This window comes from Petaurus breviceps, unplaced genomic scaffold, assembly GCF_028583685.1.
Source record: "Petaurus breviceps papuanus isolate PSGF00001 unplaced genomic scaffold, PetGlider_PUasm1.0 208, whole genome shotgun sequence".
Taxonomy (NCBI): domain Eukaryota; kingdom Metazoa; phylum Chordata; class Mammalia; order Diprotodontia; family Petauridae; genus Petaurus; species Petaurus breviceps.
In genome coordinates, this window is record NW_027185852.1 from 22,798,770 (window position 1) to 22,818,714 (window position 19,945).

At 47.8% G+C, this 19,945-nt stretch overlaps 1 long non-coding RNA gene and 1 pseudogene across 1 annotated transcript; both read left to right on the forward strand.

Moving 5' to 3' along the window:
• The first annotated feature begins 328 nt into the window (after nucleotides 1-328).
• Nucleotides 329-15,898, forward strand: LOC138165188 (uncharacterized). The gene is made up of 3 exons (XR_011169298.1): nucleotides 329-466; nucleotides 9,033-9,174; nucleotides 15,739-15,898. It is a non-coding gene; the product is annotated as an uncharacterized lncRNA (long non-coding RNA).
• Nucleotides 502-3,436, forward strand: LOC138165187 (solute carrier family 25 member 3 pseudogene; annotated as a pseudogene).
• Nucleotides 15,899-19,945: the final 4,047 nt, after the last annotated feature.

The window sequence follows — 19,945 nt, forward strand, 5'->3', positions numbered from 1 at the left end:
ACGCCGAGTGAATGTCGGGATTGGCTGACATGGGGCGGGAGCTGTGGCCATTGGTCATCCCTAGTAAAGTGGGCGGGCAGAGAGGGACTGGGAAGGGGACTGAGGGCTTTGCAACTTGAGTGAACCTGGTGATTGCCCAAGGTGTAGGTAGGGGCGGGGCCTCAGGGAGCGGGAGATTAAGGTCGCATGCCTATTGGTCACCGAGGCGTAAGAGGGAAAAAAACATTCCTTATAAATGTTTATTGAACATAGTGATTGGTTGAGGAGGTGTAAGTAGGGGAGGAGCCCTAGGGAATGAGCGCCTCAGCATAGGATTTTCATTGGTCACCCAGGGCAATGGAGGGAAAACACTTCCTTCAAAGTGTCTGTTGAATATGGTGATTGACTGAAGACATAGTAAAAGGGGCGGAGCTCCAAGGGAGCTGGCGCTTCAGCGCAGGATTCCCATTGGTTACTCGTGGCGAAGGTGAGTGCAGAAGGAGCCATGCATTGGGAGTCTGAGGGTCTGAATTTAAATTCTGCTTCAGTGTACCTTCCCCCCGCAAGTGACGTCACCATCCGTCCTCAGTTTTCCCACTTGTAAAGGGAAGCCCTAATAGCTCCAGAGTAAATCTAAACTGCTTTCCTTTTCCCAGCCTCCCTGTCCCCATTCATAAAACAAGAGAGCTGGACTAGATTGTCTGAGGATTCTAAACAGGGGTTCCTAGGCGCTTATAGCTCCCCCCTCACCGCCCACGATGGCTCTTGGTTTAAAATTGTCGGATGGACAGGTTGGAGCCGAGGGGGCCAATAGGACTGGCTGAGGAGGTGGGGGAGGGGGAAGAAGCGCTCGGGAGTACTAGCTTCTGGCAGCGGGGATGGAGACTGAGGCACGCTGTCAAACATGGTCATTGGCTCAGGAATGTCTCACTCTAGGAAGGAGGGGATCTGAGCACGACGGTCATTGGTTTGAAGACTTAGGGAAGGTGGGGTTAGAAGAAACGGGCCTGGGCTTGAGAGGAGGAGGCGAATGTGATTGGCTGAAGAAGTGCCACTCAGGGCTTTGCCACCGTTAGTGAAGAGCGTGATTTTGGGGTGGGGGGTGAAAGGGTAGAAAATAGACGGGAGGTCAAGTAGGTTAGAAGCCAAGCAACAGGGTGCCGATTGGCTAACGGTGTGCAGATGATGATTGGTTAAGGAAGAGGAAGACCAGTGTAAGGGAAGATGATTGGCTACGGTGAAGTTCCTGATTGGCTAAGAGAGGGTGGCCTCCCAGAAGTGGGAAATTAAGCACGATGGCCATTGGTCAAAGACGTGAAGGGGGGGAATGGGATAAACAAAATGGACTAACCTTTTGGCAAGAGGGCAGACGTGATTGGCTGAGGGGAAGCGAGGCAGGGCGGTACCTCCGGGAGCTCAGTGCCCCGGGCTCATTTCGAGCTCGCCTGAGGGGAAGAGGCCGGTCTGGCAGTCCCAGGTGCTGCCAACGGTCCTCCGTCCACGGCCATGGCCCCTACATCCGGCAGCGCGTGGGCCGCCGCGTCCCTCAAGGACCGCTGGGCCGGGAAGAGGAAGCGGCAGCCGCCCCAGCGCGGGGAGGAGTACAGCTGCGAATTCGGGTCACCCAAGTACCTGGCGCTGTGCAGCCTGGGCGGCGTGCTGAGCTGCGGCCTCACGCACACGGCCATCGTGCCCCTGGACCTGATCAAGTGCCGCATGCAGGTGGAGCCGGCCAAGTACTCGGGCCTGGTGAGTGCCTTCGGCGTGACGCTGCGTGAGGAGGGAGTGGCGGCGCTGGCGCGCGGCTGGGCACCCACGCTGCTGGGCTACTCGGTGCAGGGCCTCTTCAAGTTCGGCCTGTACGAGCTCTTCAAGCTGCGCTACGCCGAGCTGCTGGGCGCCGAGGCGGCCTACGAGTGGCGCACCAGCCTCTACCTGGCGGCCTCGGCCAGCGCCGAGTTCTTCGCCGACGTGGGGCTGGCGCCCATGGAGGCCGTCAAGGTGCGCCTGCAGACGCAGCCGGGCTTCGCGGGCACGCTGCGCGAGGCCGTGCCCAAGATGCTGGCGGAGGAGGGCGCGTGGGCCTTCTACAAGGGCGTGGGCCCGCTCTGGATGCGCCAGATCCCCTACACCATGATGAAGTTCGCCTGCTTCGAGCGCACGGTGGAGGCGCTCTACAAGCACGTGGTGCCCAAGCCGCGGAGCCAGTGCAGCAAGGCCGAGCAGCTGGGCGTCACCTTCGTGGCGGGCTACGTCGCCGGCGTCTTCTGCGCGCTCGTGTCGCACCCGGCCGACTCGGTGGTGTCGGTGCTCAACAAGGAGAAGGGCAGCTCGCCGCTGGCCGCGCTGCGGCAGCTGGGCCCGCTGGGCGTGTGGAAGGGCTTCCTGCCGCGCACCATCATGATCGGCACGCTCACGGCGCTGCAGTGGTTCATCTACGATTTGGTCAAGGTGTACTTCCGGCTGCCGCGGCCCCCGCCGGCAGAGATGCCCGAGTCCCTGCGCAAGAAGCTGGGGCTGCCGCGGGACGAGTGACGGCGCCTCCCGGGCCGCCGCGGTGGGGGAGCGGAATCGGGAGCGGAGCTGCCCCTGGGGGCTGGGCCCACGGACCCCCGGGCGCCCCCTGCCCCGGAGCCTGAGGGCCGCCCAAGCAGACCTGCTGGCGCGGGTGGCTTGTCCTGCGCCTCGTTCTTTCAGGTTGACTCCGTGTATGTTAAGCGTTTTCTGGGAAAAAAGTAGATGATACCTCTGTTCGTAATTTGTTTTGTCCTCTTTTCCTTATGCTGATGGCTCCCCCACAGAACTGCTGCGTTTGGATCGAAGTGGGAAGTCAGAATGGATGATGAGACTTTCAGGGAAAATCTTTATTCTCCGAAGTACTGTTCGGTGTAACTTAGCCATCCAGCCAGAGAAGACCACCCTGCCTTATATATGTAAATGAAAAATTTTGCAAACTCTTGAGGGTTTTTTTTTTTCTGTTGAGTAAAATGTATGGTTTTGTAAACTTCTTGAGGGGGAAAAATCAAGTTTATTGGTCAATTATTTTTCATAATCTTATTTCGGTTATAGTAGCTATATTTGAAGTTTATTCAACTTAATTCAAAAGCCATGAGTCAATTCTCTGTTTGCTGTAGCTTACATGCCTATCTTATGAGGTTTCTCTGAAATAAATGGGATTCTGAAAACTAAATCTGTAGATGTGGTGAGGAAATTTTAGCTCATAAAAATATCCCATGATAGTCTTGGAAGTGTAGGATATTAAACCTGTTACACATTTGCAGTCTGTTGGATATTATTAACTTTTGTTAGCTAAAAATGTTAATTTGACCAAAATGCTTGAAAAAATGTGTTTTAAACTTTCTGTATGCATGTTTGAAATGTTTTGAGTGTAATAAAGACTAAGGTAGATAATAAGAACAAAGGTAGTCAAGACTTGCGAATAAAAAGGTGAAATTGATTATTTTTCAGATTTCTCATCTCCTGTTTTCATGAAATCTTTGATTGGTAGAGTATTAAAAAAAAAAAAGACACAGGACCTTGTGTTGTAATGCTTAGGCTTTTCATTGCATTTGAAATTTTGGATGGAAAATCAAAACTGTTCTTTTAAGTGGCAGTTGTGATAGTCTCACTTTACCAAAATCTAAAACATAGATAGATGTTCATTTCTCCCCACAGTTGCCACATCACTGAAATGTGGCAGTTATTTGCTGTAACCAGCAACTTACCAAGTAAAATACTTTCTTAAAAATAACTTAAGGAATTGCTTCAAATTGTGTGAAATCTCAGCGTGGAGGGTAGGTGAACGGGCAGTGGGATTCTGTGGCAGTTCTTGGGTGAGGTTTTGTGGCCACAGCAACCCCATGAAATTTTGTTGGGGGGTGAAGGGGGTACTCTAGGAAACTTCTGTACAGCATTCAGGCTGAGGGAACCATCTGTGTGATCCAGCAGTTTCTAGTTTACCTGGATTTCTAATTCATTTAGACATTTAATACAAGTAATGTCGTCTGGTGCACCAAGTACCTGTTAAAGAATGAAAGCTTGGAAGGCCTTCAGGGAGGTAGCCTGGCATTGTGCAAGAGCACTGATGCTTTGGGGACCAGAGGTCAGATCCTGCCTGGGACCTTGAGCAAGTCACCCATCTTCTGTGGGCCTCAATTTTCTCATCTGCAAAATGAGGGGATTAGACTAGACCTCTGAGGTCCCTTCTATCTCTGATCTTAGAATCATCATCCCCTCAGCTTCAGAGACTTAACATCTTGTGTGGTCTCCACGCTTAAGGAAAGCCCTTCACAATTCAGGAAGGTCACACATCCATTGCTGGTTCTTAGAGTAAATCTGCTGTGTGTTTGTTCTGATCACTATCTTCTGTTTCAGGGGGTGGTGAGGAGAAGACTGAGCTTGTTTGGGGTCATGGGGCCCAAGTTTGAACTCCAGCCCGACCCCTTACTATTAGGTGACCTTATTTTCCTTAACTGTAAAATTGAGGGGGTGATTGTCAACCTCAGTAAGGTCCCTTCCAGTTCAAGATCCACGTGTCCCAAACAATAGCCCTCCATATGTGTGCGGCTTAGCCCTTTGAGCCGAATCACTCTTTGTGCCCAGATTCAGACAGTCTGATCTGGAGATACCCTCAGAAGTTTAGTCCAGTAATGATTTTATCAGTTGGAGAGGGCCTCTGGCTTTCTGGCCAGCTTGTGGTTTGATGTTTGAACCAGGCCTAGGATTTGGTTCAGGTCCTTGACTTGGAAGACTCCTTTATGGCTAATTTGTATGGTTGAGAATTTTTCGAAGCAGCCGAATTCTGGGGGAGTTTCAAGCACAAGTTTCTGTGCAGTGGTCCTTACCTGATGCTTTGGGGGTGTTATTGAAAAATCAGGTTCAGAGAAGGCTGAACAAGACAAGGCTCAGTTTTCTTTCCTTTCACTGGTTTCTGTAGCTACTGCGGAAGCTGGTTTAGTATATTTCTCTTTTTCCCCAGGTGATGGTTAAAGCAGCTCTCTCGAGGATATAATTAATTTCATGACAACCAGTTGTGATGTCAAGCATTGAGCAGTCCTTTGAGAGGTGAATAAGGGGGGAAAGTAGTTGAGCACTTGAAAAACAAAGGCCATATTTACATGTTAATGTCACCCGTGATAAAGATTCAGAAGAATCCAGGGATAATGATTATAATAATGTTATGAATATTTTTCCTTGAGGCATAAGGATGTTCTTTAGAAGATGCTTCTTCCAGCCCTTCCTCTAATTTCTCAGTTTTCAAAGGCAAGAATAATTACTTAAAGCAAAAGGCTATCTCATCTGACTGCAATGCTTTGTTTTCTGTGGTCTGAAAGATGAATGATTTCTTGATTATATGCAAAGAACGTTTTAAAAAGGAATTTTAGCATCATTTAGGGAGGTTTTCAAATCGTTTTGTCTTCTTGAATTCTGTCACCTTGGAGAGAGGAGCTGAATATAACCTCAGTGGGTTTCTTTTATCCATTTATTCAAGCACAGAATTTTGTGAACTCATTATCAGGTGGGCTTCCAATTTTCCTGTTCCTTTGAAGCCTACAGCTCTGCTCGGATCCCAAAATTCGAGGGAAGGATCTGCTTTTAACTTCATGGAGGGAAAATGATGAATACCTTCGGGCACACATCAAAACCAAAGTAAAAATTGAGGCGGATGGTATACAGGTGGAGAAGTGTTCTAAATAGCTGCCCCTCCTCCCCCACCTTCAAGCTCTTCTTTTCCTTCTTGAAAAAGTGAGGCTATAATGGGTGAGGAAGGGTGAAAAGCAGGTGTTAGTGACTGTCTCTTTAATGTCTCTTCAACAGGGGAATGCTGTTTTAGGCTTTCAGAGCAGGGCGTGAAGATGGGCTAAATGTGGCCTGTTTTCCTTCTGTGGGACCCTTGGACCCCTTCTTAGGAGAATTAGCCCTGGTCTCATCCCATGATTTAGACCAGTCCCACGGGGGGCCAGGGGACTGTCACAGAAATCAGAGCTAAACTTTTTAGGTATAAAACACTGGCTATCATGGGTGTCCATAGCCTAGGATTTAAAACAAACAAAATCTCTAATACTAATTTTTCTTTTCTGTGATTTTTAAAACATACCATAGCTTAAGACACAACACTAGCATGGGGCCTACAGTTATTCCAAGACTAAAAGGAATAGTGAGAGGAACTGGTCTTATGACATATACATATATGTATGTGTATGTGTGTGTGTGTGTGTATATATATATAAAATCTATAACAGTATGGATGAGAAATAAAAGTATGGGTGATAAATAATGGTATATGATACATGGTATATAACAGTATATATGATATATATCAGGATATATGGTATATAATGGTATATATAACACTATATAGGATATGTAACAGTATATGATACATAACTGTATATATTATATATAACATGTTACATGATATATAACCATATATATGATATATAACATGTAAGAATATAACAGCATATACAGTATATAAAAGTATATCATATATGAGTCTATATGAGATATATAACAGTATATATAATATATAACAGTTTATGTGATATATGCATATGCATGATTATAACAATATATATGATATATGAGTATATATGATAAAAGTATATGATATGCAATAGCATATATGTCTGTAGCAATATATGATATGAAACAGTATATATGATATGTAATGCTATACATATAACAGTATATATGATAGATAATACTGCTAATAATAGGTGCTATGTGATACATCCACAGCATATGTGATGATATAGCCGTATATATGATATGTGACAGTCTCTATGGTACATAATAACACTATACGTCATGTGTGATGTATAATAATATATACGTGGCATATGACAGCACAGGAATTCTGGGTAAGGAAGCCTCCTCCACCCTCACCTCTGATTGACTGGGGCCCTAGCGTGCTCCCACCCAGGCACTGTTGTATTGACTTCCCCCCTAGACTCCGAGCTCCTTGAGAGCAGAGACTGGCTTTTGCCTCTGTCTTGGCACAATCAGTGCCCAGCACAGAGTAGATACTCCATGAATTCTTATTAACTTGGCTTCTTGCAACTCATGGGTGTCAGACCCAAATAGAAACAGGGACACTAATCTGTCCATAACACTACCCTTGTGGGCCACATGTTGACTTACTTTTAGAATGTATTATCCACACTTTATTGTATTTTAATTTATTTTGTTAAATGTTTCCCAATTACATTTTAATCCAGTTCTTGTGGGGGTTGAGAGTATTGTGGAATTCCTGTAGCTGAGTGAGCTGAGTGCCTCTTCTGGCCTAGAGCACTGAGGGGATATGAGACTTGTCTAGGGCCACGCGACCATTAGGGGTCAGTTGGGATCTGAACCCAAATCTTTTTGTATTTGAAGTTGACTCTCTCCACTAACGGGGCAACTAGGTGGCGCCATGGTGCACAGAGTGCTGGACCTGGAGTCAGGAAGACATCTTGAGTTCAAAAGTGGTGTCAGACACTTATTAGCTGTGTGACCCAGGGCATGTCACTTAGCCATGTTTACTTTGGTTTCCTCATCTGTAAAATGAACTGGAGAAGGCAATGGCAAATCCCTCTAATATCTGCCAAGAAAACCCCAGATGGGGTCACTTGAAGCAACTCAACAACTATCCACAGGGTGGCTAGGTGGTACAGTGAGTAAAGCACCAGCCCTGGAGTCAGAAGGACCCAAGTTCGGTTCTGGCCCAGACACTTAACACACACACACACACACACACACACACAAAACTAGCCATGTGATCTTGGGCAAGTTACTTAACCCCAAGTGCCCTCCAAAAAGCAAAAAAAAAAAAAAAACCCAACCAAAAAACTGTCCACTAATGACCCCCTAAGAAATCATGCTCCTTGATGCCTGATGGATTCAAGATGCAAAATGATAGGAAGTAAAACAGCACTACCAAAGCGGGAATTTATTTTGCTTGACTATGAATATTGTTATAAGGGGCTAGGAACAGGGTGGGGGGGTGGTGGTGATGGTGGTGGTAGTAGTAGTGGTAGTAGTAGTAGTAGTAGTAATGAAAAAGTGGTCATTGAAGTGTCTTTTTAAAAAAATGCACAGCAGGGAACAGAAGAAAGGCCAGAAAAAATCACAGACAAGCAAAGCTACAGGCCTAACCTGTTACAGATTTTCAAAAGAAAAGCAAGGTCTGTACAATAGAGACCTGCACTTTCATCTGCAATCCTATATAAAGTCCCATGACTTAGTGCTTAAGTTCAGAACAAAAGAATAAAATTTAAAAATAAGCGATGCTCCTGAAAATTAAAATTTTTGATAAACATGGGCACAACGACATGATCTGAGTATAACCTTTGGCTATGTTGGTCCCCTTATGCCTTGCTGAACTGTTCTGCCTTCTCTGGGGGATAGTTTGAGAGTCTTAGAATCAGGACTTTAGAGCTGGCAGACCTTAGGAGAGCACCGAGTACAGCTGGCTCATTTTACAGATGAGCACCTGAGGCCCTCAGAGGTCCTGCTTGGCCCACAATCACACAGAAGTCTTTAAAATCAGCATGTCCTCTTGGCAAGTGTTTTCACAGCTGTGGGAGAAGCCTGTGGCCCTGGGCATCAGGCAGGGCTACTTCAGGGCCATGTCAGAAGAGGTTTAGCATTGAACCTTCCTGCACTAACCTGTAAGATAATAAATAATGATGGTGACAGCCAGCATTTATGTAGTGCCTTAAGGCTTGCAAAGCACTTCATATATGTTTCTCATTTGATCTTTCTGGCTCCTCTGGGAGGTAGGTGACTTTATTCATGCCGATTTCACAGATGAGGAAACTAGAGTCACAGAGTATCTGAAGCAGGGTTTAAACTTGGGTCTTCCTGATTCCAGGCCTACCTATTTATCGGCTCTGCCACTTAACCTACCTCATGGCCTGAGAACATTGTATTCTAAATTAGGCTAGCTAGCATTTAAAAGTAACATTTTTTTCTCTGCCTTAGTTTTAAGAAAAAGCAATGTTTCACCATTTTTAGTGTGTCTTTACCCTTTGTTTTTCATTTGGTCCTTTCCCTTTTTTTTCTCCTTCTAGTTTGGCTAGACACAAACTTACTTTTACATCTTCTGCCTGAAGAAATTTAGATGATTTCACCAGATGAACCCATCTGAAAAAAGCCAGATTTAAAAAAAACCAAAAAGGCATCCAGCATTGACTGGTTCCTGATCGATTCTCTGTAAGTACTATTATAACCAAGAAACCTGTGTGTTGATTCCAAAAACCCACTGGGGTAGAGCCCAATTGGTGACGGGCCCTCGAGGGGAGCCTCCTGCTGACCCTGAACCCCAATAGCCTCACTTTCCCCATCCCTGAGATTTCTTGGTGCATCTCCCTCTTTCTTAGTTTGCTTCCAGAGTCTGTCTGACTTGTCCATTCACCACCTGGCTGCCATTGCCCAGTGTGGCCATGTAGCCAGCAGGCATCCTCTAGACCTGAAATGAGTCAGAAGCTGCCTCTCTCCTGGATGGCTAGCCCCATCAGTGCCCCCTGGGCTAAGGACCCAGGGGAAGGCTGAGGCACTTGGGCTATATGTTTCATTAAAAACACATCAACTCAGAATCTTGTAAAAATTAGATAACGTCCATCCCAAAGTGGTTAGCACTCTAAGAGGATGTAGCGTATCAAGAAACAGGGAAGGAAAGGAGGCTGGAGGTTTTGTGTTGCTGAAGCCTTCCAAGGCAAACCCTATTTCCCCCTGGCTTTTATGCAATGCAAATGACTCCTGTGATTCTTGGTGTGTGAAATACCAGGACGTGGAAAAACTAGACCCATGCTTAGGCCTAAGAAGGAAGCCCTGGTCTGATGGTTCCCATGAAATGACATCCCAGCAAATTGGACACTTTTTTATTAACCGTTCTTTCTAACAATTTAGGACATAAGCATATCTTGGATTTGCAAAAGTTAAGACTGCTCTGGTCTCTGATTTTGAGTTCATGTGAGGAGAGTGTGCTTTTTGAAGCTTGTAAAGAACAAGGTCCATGGCCTTTAGGCAGGATGCACTTGGGGAATGTGGATGGTCAGAACTTTTAACCATGTAGGGGCCTCTGTCCCAAAGGAGCCAAGGCCTGAGCTTCAGCTGCTGGGCTTGGCCAGAGACCAGCAAAGCCTGCAGCTTTTCTGGGGCTTCATTTGATATTCTGGGAAATGTTTTCCAATCGTTGTCTTAGCACATCTTTTTCAGAGGGTAATGTAGTAAATGGAAAGGTGTGCCTTTAGAAGTGGGATCTTTCTTCATCTTTTCATGGAAATGCTTCTCTTCGCTCTTTGTTAAGCTAAGAAGACAATCCCTTGGCCCCCTGGAGGTGACAGGAGAGGAAATGCCAGAAGACTCCCCCAGCATGGAACACTTTGGGAGCCTAAGTGTTGTTTGGTGCATGTTGTCTCCTTGGGTCTTCAGTTTGTGGGGAGGCAGGTTAGAAGACAGACCCAGGGAAGTCGCTCAGGACCCCAGTGTCACAAAGTGAAACTGAGCTGGTTGGTGATTGTCCAAAGAGGCAAAAGATGCTCCTGGCTGAGCCGCAGCCCCCGGGTGGGGCGGCTTGTGCTTCTTCCAGCCCCTCCGGCTCGGGCCCTTCTTGGTCACCCTCTTCATTGTTCCTCTCAACCTCTTTTCTGGGCTCATTCGTTTGACAAAAATACACTCTCAGTTTGGAGCAGTTTTCCAGAGGAAGCCCCCCCCAGCAATAGAAGTAGGTGCAGGGATGCCTCCTTTGCCATGAGGTGGTGCTCTCAAGTTTGGGGGTTCTGGAGCGATTCTGGGAGTCCCTAAACATGCAATTCTGTTCTATTCAACAAAAGTGGGAGAGATACCAGACTGGTGCAGATGGAGGGAGGGAAGGCAGCTGGTGTCGGACAGTATCTGACATTTCTGTAGCCTCTATAAGGATATAAAGCTCACTGCCTACGTTATCTCCTGGGAGAGTCAGCATTGGCTGTGAAACAGAGACAGCGCCTGTCTGTCTGACAGCCAGGATGACCTGCCTCGGCCTGGCGTTGTGGCCCAGGCCCTCCCCTCTCCCCCAGGCTTGAGGGTCCTACCATCCAGTCGAAGAAGCTTAGCACTGCAAGTGTAGAGGGAGTTTGCTTCTGGGAAGTGCCCTGTGCTGATGAAATGCCAGGCCTGGACCACAGAGTGTAAGGGAGGCCGCCTGTGCTGAGGATGCAGGGCAGGCAGAAAAGACATCTGTCACCCCTCCTCCCCCCATTCCTGCAGCATGGGAGGCAGGACGATGGGGCTGAGATTGCTCTGCTCTCCTCAGAGAGAGGGGCTGTCAGGTTAGAAGGATCTCTGCCTGCTCCTAATCTTAAATTGGGTTTGTCTAGGGGACGTCATCAGCTTGTAGCTAACTTCTGATCTCTTTGTCACTCAGGGGCACAAGGGGCCCCCAAGTTCTATGTCCAAGGCCTGACTCCTGGTGTAAAACAGTATACAAACTCTGTGAATTCCTTCCTCCTCCAGGCCCCTCGAGATATTCATGATTGTAGAACTTCTAAATTCTTTATTTGGCATCTAATTCATAAGCACTTACTACTCTGAAAACAACCATAGGGCTTTGATGTTGATGGGAATTTAGAAATCACTTATTCCAGCCCTCTCATTTTACAGGTGAGGAGCTTGGCTGAGGTCCTGGGACTCAGATCTTTTTTTTTTTTTTTAAGCAATCAGGGTTAAGTAACTTGCTCAAGGTTTCACGGCCAGTTATTTCTGGGTGTGGTGCTGGTGTCTGGGTGTGGCCCAGGATTCGATCTCCAGGTCGTCCCAACACTGGAGCCGGTGTCTTACTCTCTGAGCCACCTGGCCGCCCCGACTCAGATCTTTTGACCAGTGTTCAGCTTGACCCCAGAGGGCAAAGTGAGGAGCATTCATTAGATTTTCAGAGAGGCAGGTTTGGCTCGGTGTCAGAATGTTTCCTAGATGTCCCAGAGGGTCATGGACTGTCCCAGCAGGTGGGCAGCTGCCCCTGAAGCAGACACTGAGCGGTCACTTGTTGGGGGTAGAGGTCCAGGTTGGACGTGGTCCTCTTTGGTCCCTTCCAGCCCTGAGGTTCTGAGTTTGTAGAACTGGACCCTGCATGTAATCTCTGAGGAGGAAAGTTCAGATTACTCCAGCTAAGATCTACCTTGGAGTTATTGTAACAGGAGATATTAATTAGAAAACTGACATTTCATCCAGTCAGAAACTTGAAGCAGTAGTCATGTTATTTTCCCCTCATATGAAAAAGTAAAGACTTAAACCAAGTCATTTTCTGTAGGCCCAGAATCCAGTAAGACCAAGTAGAACGTTCCTCTCACCCTGGGAACTAGCATTTACCAAATAAACACTTGAAAGTGTGCCCAGATTCCTGTAATCTTATTAATACAACAAAGACCCAGGAACTGTCTCAGCCCCGAGACTCCCGTTTACCGTGTAATTTTCAGCAAGCTCGTAGATGTCAGGAGAGGGGACAAGCCAGCCTCCCTCAGAGAGGTCAGTGCATTGCTTTAGTGTCTGGACATGCCAATAGACCTGTTTAGTTTAGCAAGCATTTACTCAGCACTTGATGAGTACGAGGAAAAGCCTTCCTCGGGGCTTGGTGGGGGAACCCAGAATGGATCTGACCCAGCCTCTGCCTTTGAGGGAGTTTCCAATCTAGAATGGAGGTGACCCATGAACACACAGACAAAAGGTAACTTCAGATTTAGATACCAGTTCACAGTGCTAGTAGAAGACATGCCACAGGACTGTTCCCCATTGAGCAGTCCATTATTATTCTTCAACAAGTAGTCAAAATTATGTCATTTCTCCACCTTTTGACCTTTATCTTTACCCCTTCCTCCACCCAGGAGGAAGGCAGCCCAAATACTATCCTCCCCATTGTCCAGATGAGAAGACCCTGGAGGACACTCCAGCATGTGGTGGTGCACAGAGAGCTTCACCTGCCTTCAGAAGGCCTCTGGGGTCACGTACCAGCCCGTCTGTCTGGCACCTCAGCCCAACAAGCCAGTGTCCAAGCTTACACCTGGCCCATCTGGCCCACTCTGTTGTCTCTCAAGTGCAGCTTCCCATCTCTGCCCTCTAAACTTTTGCCTAGGCTGTTCCCCTCAGCCTGGCTTGTTCTGTTCCCCATCTCTGCCTCTTGGAATGCCTAGCTGGCTTTCAGAGCTTAGCTCAGGTGCCCCCTGGACCCTTCCTGACCCCCACTTCTGCCCCTGGAGGCTACTGCTTCCCTTTAGAGCAGGGGTGGGGAGCCTGTGGCCTCAAGGCCACATGGGGCCCTCTGGGTCCTTAAGCGTGGCCCTTTGAATCCAAACTCCACAGCACAACCCCCTTCATTGAAGGATTTGTTCTGTCAGACTTGGATGAAGTCAGAAGGCTGCACCTGAGGACCTAGAGGCCTCATGGGCCCTGCTCTAAAGCGTTCTGTCTCCTTCCTTCCACCTGGGCACATTTCCCCAGCTAGAATGTGAACTCTTTGATGTAGCATAATTTATTTTTGGTTTTTGCCTGGTGGGTGCTAGGCACTTCCTAAATGCTTGTGGATGGATTGATAGCTGTGTGACCCTGGGCGAGTCACTTAACCTGTTTGAGCCTCAGGTTCCTTTTCTGTAAGAGAGGCATAATAATATTCATAGCCCTGGATTGTCAGAGGGCTCTCAGTCCAGCTCCTGCCCCATCACACCCAGTGGGCTCCCTGTGGGCACAGGCCATTCCCTTTTTGGGGGCAGCTCCTTGTTAGGGAGATTTTCAAGACCTGGAGCTCTGAGACTTGCTACCTGGCTCCTAGCTCTTCCCTCTGGGGCTAAACAGAACCCACCAGATCCCTTTTCCCCAGGCTCATCCTTCAGCTGCTTTCAGACCCTGATACTTCCCCCCGAGTCTGCACTTTTCTGGGCCATACACCCCCACTTCCTTCAACTAATTCTCACACATGTCACTGTCCCCGGGGCCTCTGGACATTCTCCACCCTCAGCCTTCTTTCTAAAGACATGAGGCACCCAGAACTGTGTCAAATGAGACCACAGATGGTGCGTGCCTTGTAAACCCAGGGCGATAGCTAACTGCCAGCTGGGATGACGGGTAGGCCCCTCCTGTGGGCGCACAGCCTAGGTGCTGAGCAAATGTTGGGACAGTACTAATTTCATCAGTCTGAAAATCCAGTCTGCTTCTCGTCAAAAACGCAAAGTCCAGTCAGTCCAGTGGGGGAAAGCCAACCAAGCACATATCTAATCCATGAAACATCTACTAATCACCTACTGTGTGCACAGCCCAGCGCACCCCGAATTATCGCCAGTGTGTATGGCAAGAGGATTTCCTGTCAAAAGGTTTTCTTAGTTGGGGAGGAAAAAAAAAATCCTATCAGATGTTAGGAAAGAAGTTGCTTTTTGTGACTGGCATCTCATTTTCCCAGATGTAAGTCACTCATGCCCCCTCCCCATGAGCACGTTACAACTGAGCAGCAGTTGTAGGTGAAAAAATATTCTAATTTATGTGGAGCTTTTCATTTAACTGTCACTAAGAGGCCCTTTGGAATACTGATCACCTCTACGTCATAGACGCTTGTGAGGGAAGAGGGCTCTTTCCTTGCGAGCTGCTGAAGACCTCAAGGTGCCATGCCCAGTATCCCATGACCCATAACCTGTGATGACTCCAAATAGAAGTGGGGAGGGGGCCACAGACCTCCCCCCACCGAAGCCCCTCGTCCTTCCCCATACTTGCTTCCTTTGTTCTGCAGCCAAAACAGGGCCTGGATTTAGATTCTAAATGGACTAGATGGGAACCTGTTTGCCAGTGGGTTTGTGTCTCCCTCCATCACTTTAAAGGGCAGGAGGCTCCATGAGACAGCAAGGCCTGGCCACCCCACGAGGCTGACAAGGCCCCAGGGGGAGCTTTCCAAAGGAGAGCGTTGTAAGAAAAGTGAGCAACTAAGGGGATTCTTATGTGCCATCTCTGCAGTGCATGTAATGAGGCAGGCAGAGCTCTGGGCCTCCAGCAGGAAGACCTGCATTCAAGTCCTGCCTCAGGTACTTAGTATCTGTGTGCCCCTACACAAGTCACATACTGTCTCTCAGCCTCCACTTCCATATCTGCAAAATGGGAATAATAACACCTGTAACACTTGCCTCACAGGGTTGAAGTGAGGTTCAAGCACCATGTGACACAGACATGTTCAGGCTGCTCCAACAAGCTTGTTCTCGGCTCTTCCCCTCAAACTTGGAGACACCAGATTGGGCAGACCCCTGCGTCCATCCTGCTTCTTGTAGAGGGGGGAGCATTTGTCACTGGGCATCAGAAGGTGTGTGCCCCGGCACAATGATGGGGAGCAGCGATGGGCAGAAGGGACAGGGCCCCCGGCGCCATCCAGCCTGTCCTTCCAAACACGTCTTGGGCAGGCACCTCACGGTGGTCAGTGAAGCTGTCAATTGCCCTTTGTTAGCTGGGCTGGCCGATCTGTCCACAACTGCAGCTGTACTGGCTAGGGGCAGCTTGAACCTGAAATAGGAGCACAGTAAGGGGGCTTCTGTGTGGGAGGTGTCAGGCCTGCAGAAGCACAGCTTCCTTCACCCGGACTCTCATGAGCTCCTAGGAGGGACCCTGGTACAGTGGAAGGGGCGTGGCCTCAGCAGGCCTGGGTTCCAGGTCCCAGTGTGTGCCTCAGTTGTATTCCTTCTATGTGCATGGCTACAGGCTGCTGTAAGAGCTGGAAGGGTCTCCAGAGGCCACGGACACCTCCCACCCTGTCTATGTCTCCTTATTTTGCAGGGGAGGAAACTGAGTCAGAGAAGTGAAATGTCTCCAAGTGTTGAAGATGATTATGAATCCAGATTTTTCCCACTCCAAGACCAGAATTCTTTCTACTGTACCTCAGTTCTCTGTGACCAGTAATTAACTCTTTAAAAACACATTAAATTGATTTAAAATATGTTCATATTTTATAGTCATTTCCCACTTCCCTTCTCCAGATGGAACTTTTCTTGAGATAAAGATAAACTATTACGCAAAAGCATCCAGCCACATTGCCAGGTCCTGACTGGTGCAGTGAACAAAGTGACCACATGTGTTCACATTTGCTGGATTTGGCGTTATAAGTATGCAAAATGTGGCCTTTGGTTCCAACCCAGTAGAAATATATGGTGGGAACTGGAATGATGCCACAACTGCAGGGGATGTCATTCACACCAATCTAGACAACTCTTCTGTCCTCAGGGTCTCTGTTTAATCATCACTTTTCTGGGCCCTTCACTGGTTTTTCCATGATTCAGCGTCCAGCTTCCTTTGGGGATCTTTTCATTTGTCTAATTGTAGTCACTGGGTCTGTTGTTGCTTTTTTGGCTCTGTATTAGTCCATGGATCTTTCCAAATTTCTCTGAATTGCTTGTATTCTTCATTTTTTACTGCACAATAATATTCTATTATGTTCTTGTATCATGGTTTTTTCAGCCATTCTCCAAGTGATGGGTACACATATGGTTCTCAGCTCTTTGCTGCCACAGAGACTTCTCCTCTGAATATTTAGTTACATATTGGACCTTTGTTTCTGTCTTTGACACCCTTGTGAGCTGGGCCCAACTTTGGGATTTCTGGGTCAGAGGATATGGACAGTTTAGTCACTCACATAATTCCATATTGAAATGCTGAACACTTGGACCGCTTCTGTGCCTGCCTTTCCACAGCCCCTCCTACATTGATTATCCTCATTCCTTGTCATCTTGCAGAGACAAGAAACCTCCAAGTTGTTTTAATTCACACTTCTCTCACAATGAGTGATGTGGACCGTGTCGTCACATGGTCATGTATATTGTCATATTTCTTTTTTGTGATTGTGTTCATATATTCTTTAGAAAAGTCTCTGTTCATTTTTTTGACCACTTAGCTATTGAGGACTGGACTCAGTGCTTTTAGCCAGCAACCACCCAGCAGAGAATAGAATAGAATTTTAGGCAATGGAATCTTCATAAATGTTGAATGAATACATAGATTTTGTTAAATATGGCAAACAAATCAGCTGTAGGCCTGGGCTGGCCCAGGGGAGAGCTGGGGGAGAAAGAAGGCTTGTTTTTCCTTCCTCTAATTGGCAAAGGGAGGCAGGTTGATGCAGGAAGACAAAGATCCAGCTTGTCACCAGCCTGTGTGGTTTTCTAGGTTCTGCAATGCTTTGAAAAGAGCTTGAGCTCTGGAGGCCCATGGCTTGGGTATAAACCCCAGATTTGCTTCTTACCACCTTGGGACCTCTAGTCCTGACATTCAATGCCTCCAGGCATCAGTTGTGTCATCTGTAAAGTGAGTGGTTGGATTAGCCCAGGGGTTCTTAAGTTTTTTTGTGTTTTGGACCCCTTTGGCACGAGGCATTGAGCACGTGGGACCCTTTTCAGAATCATGTTTTTAAATACATAAAATGCACACGATTAAAAAGGAAACCAATCATGTTGTCAAAATGTATAGTTGTCAAAATAGACACACACACATATATATATGAACAAGTTCATAGGTCCCTTGAAAACTATCCACAAACCCTTGGAGGGTCTTAGAGAGCCTTGAACTAGCTGGTCTCTTGGGCCCTTTCCAGTTCCAGATCCTAGGAGCCCAGGTCTTTCTGACTCCAAGGCTTCTTTTCCACCACCGCAGGCTTCCTCTCATCTTTCTGAGATATAACTCTGAAATCCATCTGTTCAAAAATAGCTTAAGCGTGTGCACACACTGATTGAGACCATAAGCATCTCTATTCCTTGTGAGCAGTGGGCTGGGTCCTGGTGTGTTTAATGAGCCAGTGAATGAGGGTGTCATGTTGAAGAACCATCTTGCCTCCTTATTGATGGCACCGATGAGTGTCAGCCAAAGAGGATGGTATATGTGGGCCAAGCGTTGTCTGGGAATCATTCGGGAGCTAAACACACGGAACAATGCAGGAGTTGGAGAGCGGGCGGGGCCTCTCCAGTGCCCGGCAATAGTCCACTGGGGAGGGAGGAGGCGAGCAGCGCTGCCCCTTGTATACAGGCCTTCTCTTTGCGGCATCATTTTGGTTTTAATCTCAAAGTGTCTGCTTGGGCATTTACTACCCCTATTTATGTTCCCAGTAAAGTGCCTTTGTTAAATCACAGTTATGTGAACAATGTCATGTTTTAAACTTGGCGTAATAAATCAGGATCTGGGGAGCTTTGCAATTAAAACATAAAACACCGACAGACGGAAAATTGTAATAAAAAAAAAGAAAAGAGGGAAAAATGAAAGCAGAATTCTAGGATTTGAAAGAGGGAAGGAAACCAAGAGATAAGCAAGCCCAACCACCTGGTGAGGAAACTGAGACCCAGAGAGGTCTGGTGATCTTTCCGAGGTCACACAGCAAAGCCTTGGCAGAGCCAGGACTAGAATCTAGCAAAGTGCTCTAAATTGCTGCTGGTCCAGTGCCCTGGGGCCAGATAGAACTGGAGGCTGGAGAGAGGCAAAGAGTAGCAGTAGCAAGCCTTGGACCCAAGGCACAGAGGAGCAGCAAGTGGAATGCTTAGCCCGGAGAAGACTGACCTGGAGAAGAACTGTGTTCAGGAAGTCGAAGGGGTACAAGAAGGAGCAGGCAGAGGACAGGGAGGGTCAGAGGGCAGGGGAGGGCATTAGAGCCACCTTTAAGGGGAGGGGGCTGCCTTGGGAGTGTTGGATTCCCTGCCCTGCGGTCTTCAAACCAAGGCTAAGGCAGGAAAGGACTTGTTCAAATTTTCTTGCAAAATGCCAGGACATCTTGAGGAAATTCCTTCCCCAGGGCTGAGAGAAGCCCAGTGGCCTATTTTTAGAAACACCATACGGCTTGCTTCCTACAGAAGCTGTTCCGAATGCACCTGCCGCGGCTGCCATCCTTTCCGTGCCCAGTGTGGCCCAGGTAGCCGTTATATCATGGCTAAGGGCCTTTGACCGGGGCTGGGGCACTTCCTCATTCTAAGCCTCAGTTTGCTCACGGGGGTAAGGCCAGCTGTAATAATGACCCATGTCCCAACGGTGTAGTCAGCACGGAGGATACAAAGCCCTTCCCTCAGGGAGCTCCCAGTCTGCTGGGAATCATCCCCATGTGTATAAGGGACCTACAGGAAAAGGTAGAACTCATTTGAGAGGGAGGACACCAGCATTAGGAGCGACTTCTTGGCGGGGGGCAGAAGGGGTTTGGGGTAGAGTGGGTGCTAAGGGCTGGGGAATCAGATGAGAAAGGGAGACTCCCTGCTGAGCTCCAGGGCAGAAAGCAAGGCCAGCAAGGCCTCAGGTTGCAGGCCCAGCCCAGGGGCCCCTGCTTGGTGGGCCTGAAGACAGAGACTGGACCAAGGGGAAGTCGTGGAGGACCTGGGAAGGCCTGACTGGGCTCCCTAACCCCAAGGCCGCAGAGTTTGTGAGCAGTCAAGCCGTCTGGGCTCTGGGACAGGCCAGGGAGACTCCTGGTGCCTGGCTTTACGTGCTTTATGGTCCGGGTGTGGACCATTCTGATGGTGAAAGGCCCTGTGTGTCCTACACCTGTGACTTGAGCTGCTTTTAAAATGAGTGTCTCTCTTCCTCTGTCCTGGGCCTCAGCCCAGAAGACATTGGTTTGGGTAAGACGTGAAGCCTCTCTGGTGTTCTCCAGATGTGGACCTTCTTTCTCAGTGGTTACAGAGGCTTCTTTGGGCAGCTGTAACTTAAAATGCCTCTGTTTGATTGTTTCTCATGGGTTGAGATCTTGTTTTTATTCAAACAGTTGACAATTGGTATTTGCCTTTCTGTGAAACTCTCTAAATTTAATGAAGTTGGAAAAAATGCCCATTTCTTTCTTGTGATAAGGGCCCCCAACTGAGTACAGTGAGCTATTCCAGCTTCAGTCTACTCAGTGCTCAGTGGAGGAGAATAATTACCGCTTTAGTTTGGGCCTGATACCTCTGCTAATAGAGGCCTGCCACAAGCCGAGGTTTGTTTTTTTATAGGGACACAGTATCGGGTAATTATGCCCCTCTCTTATTTT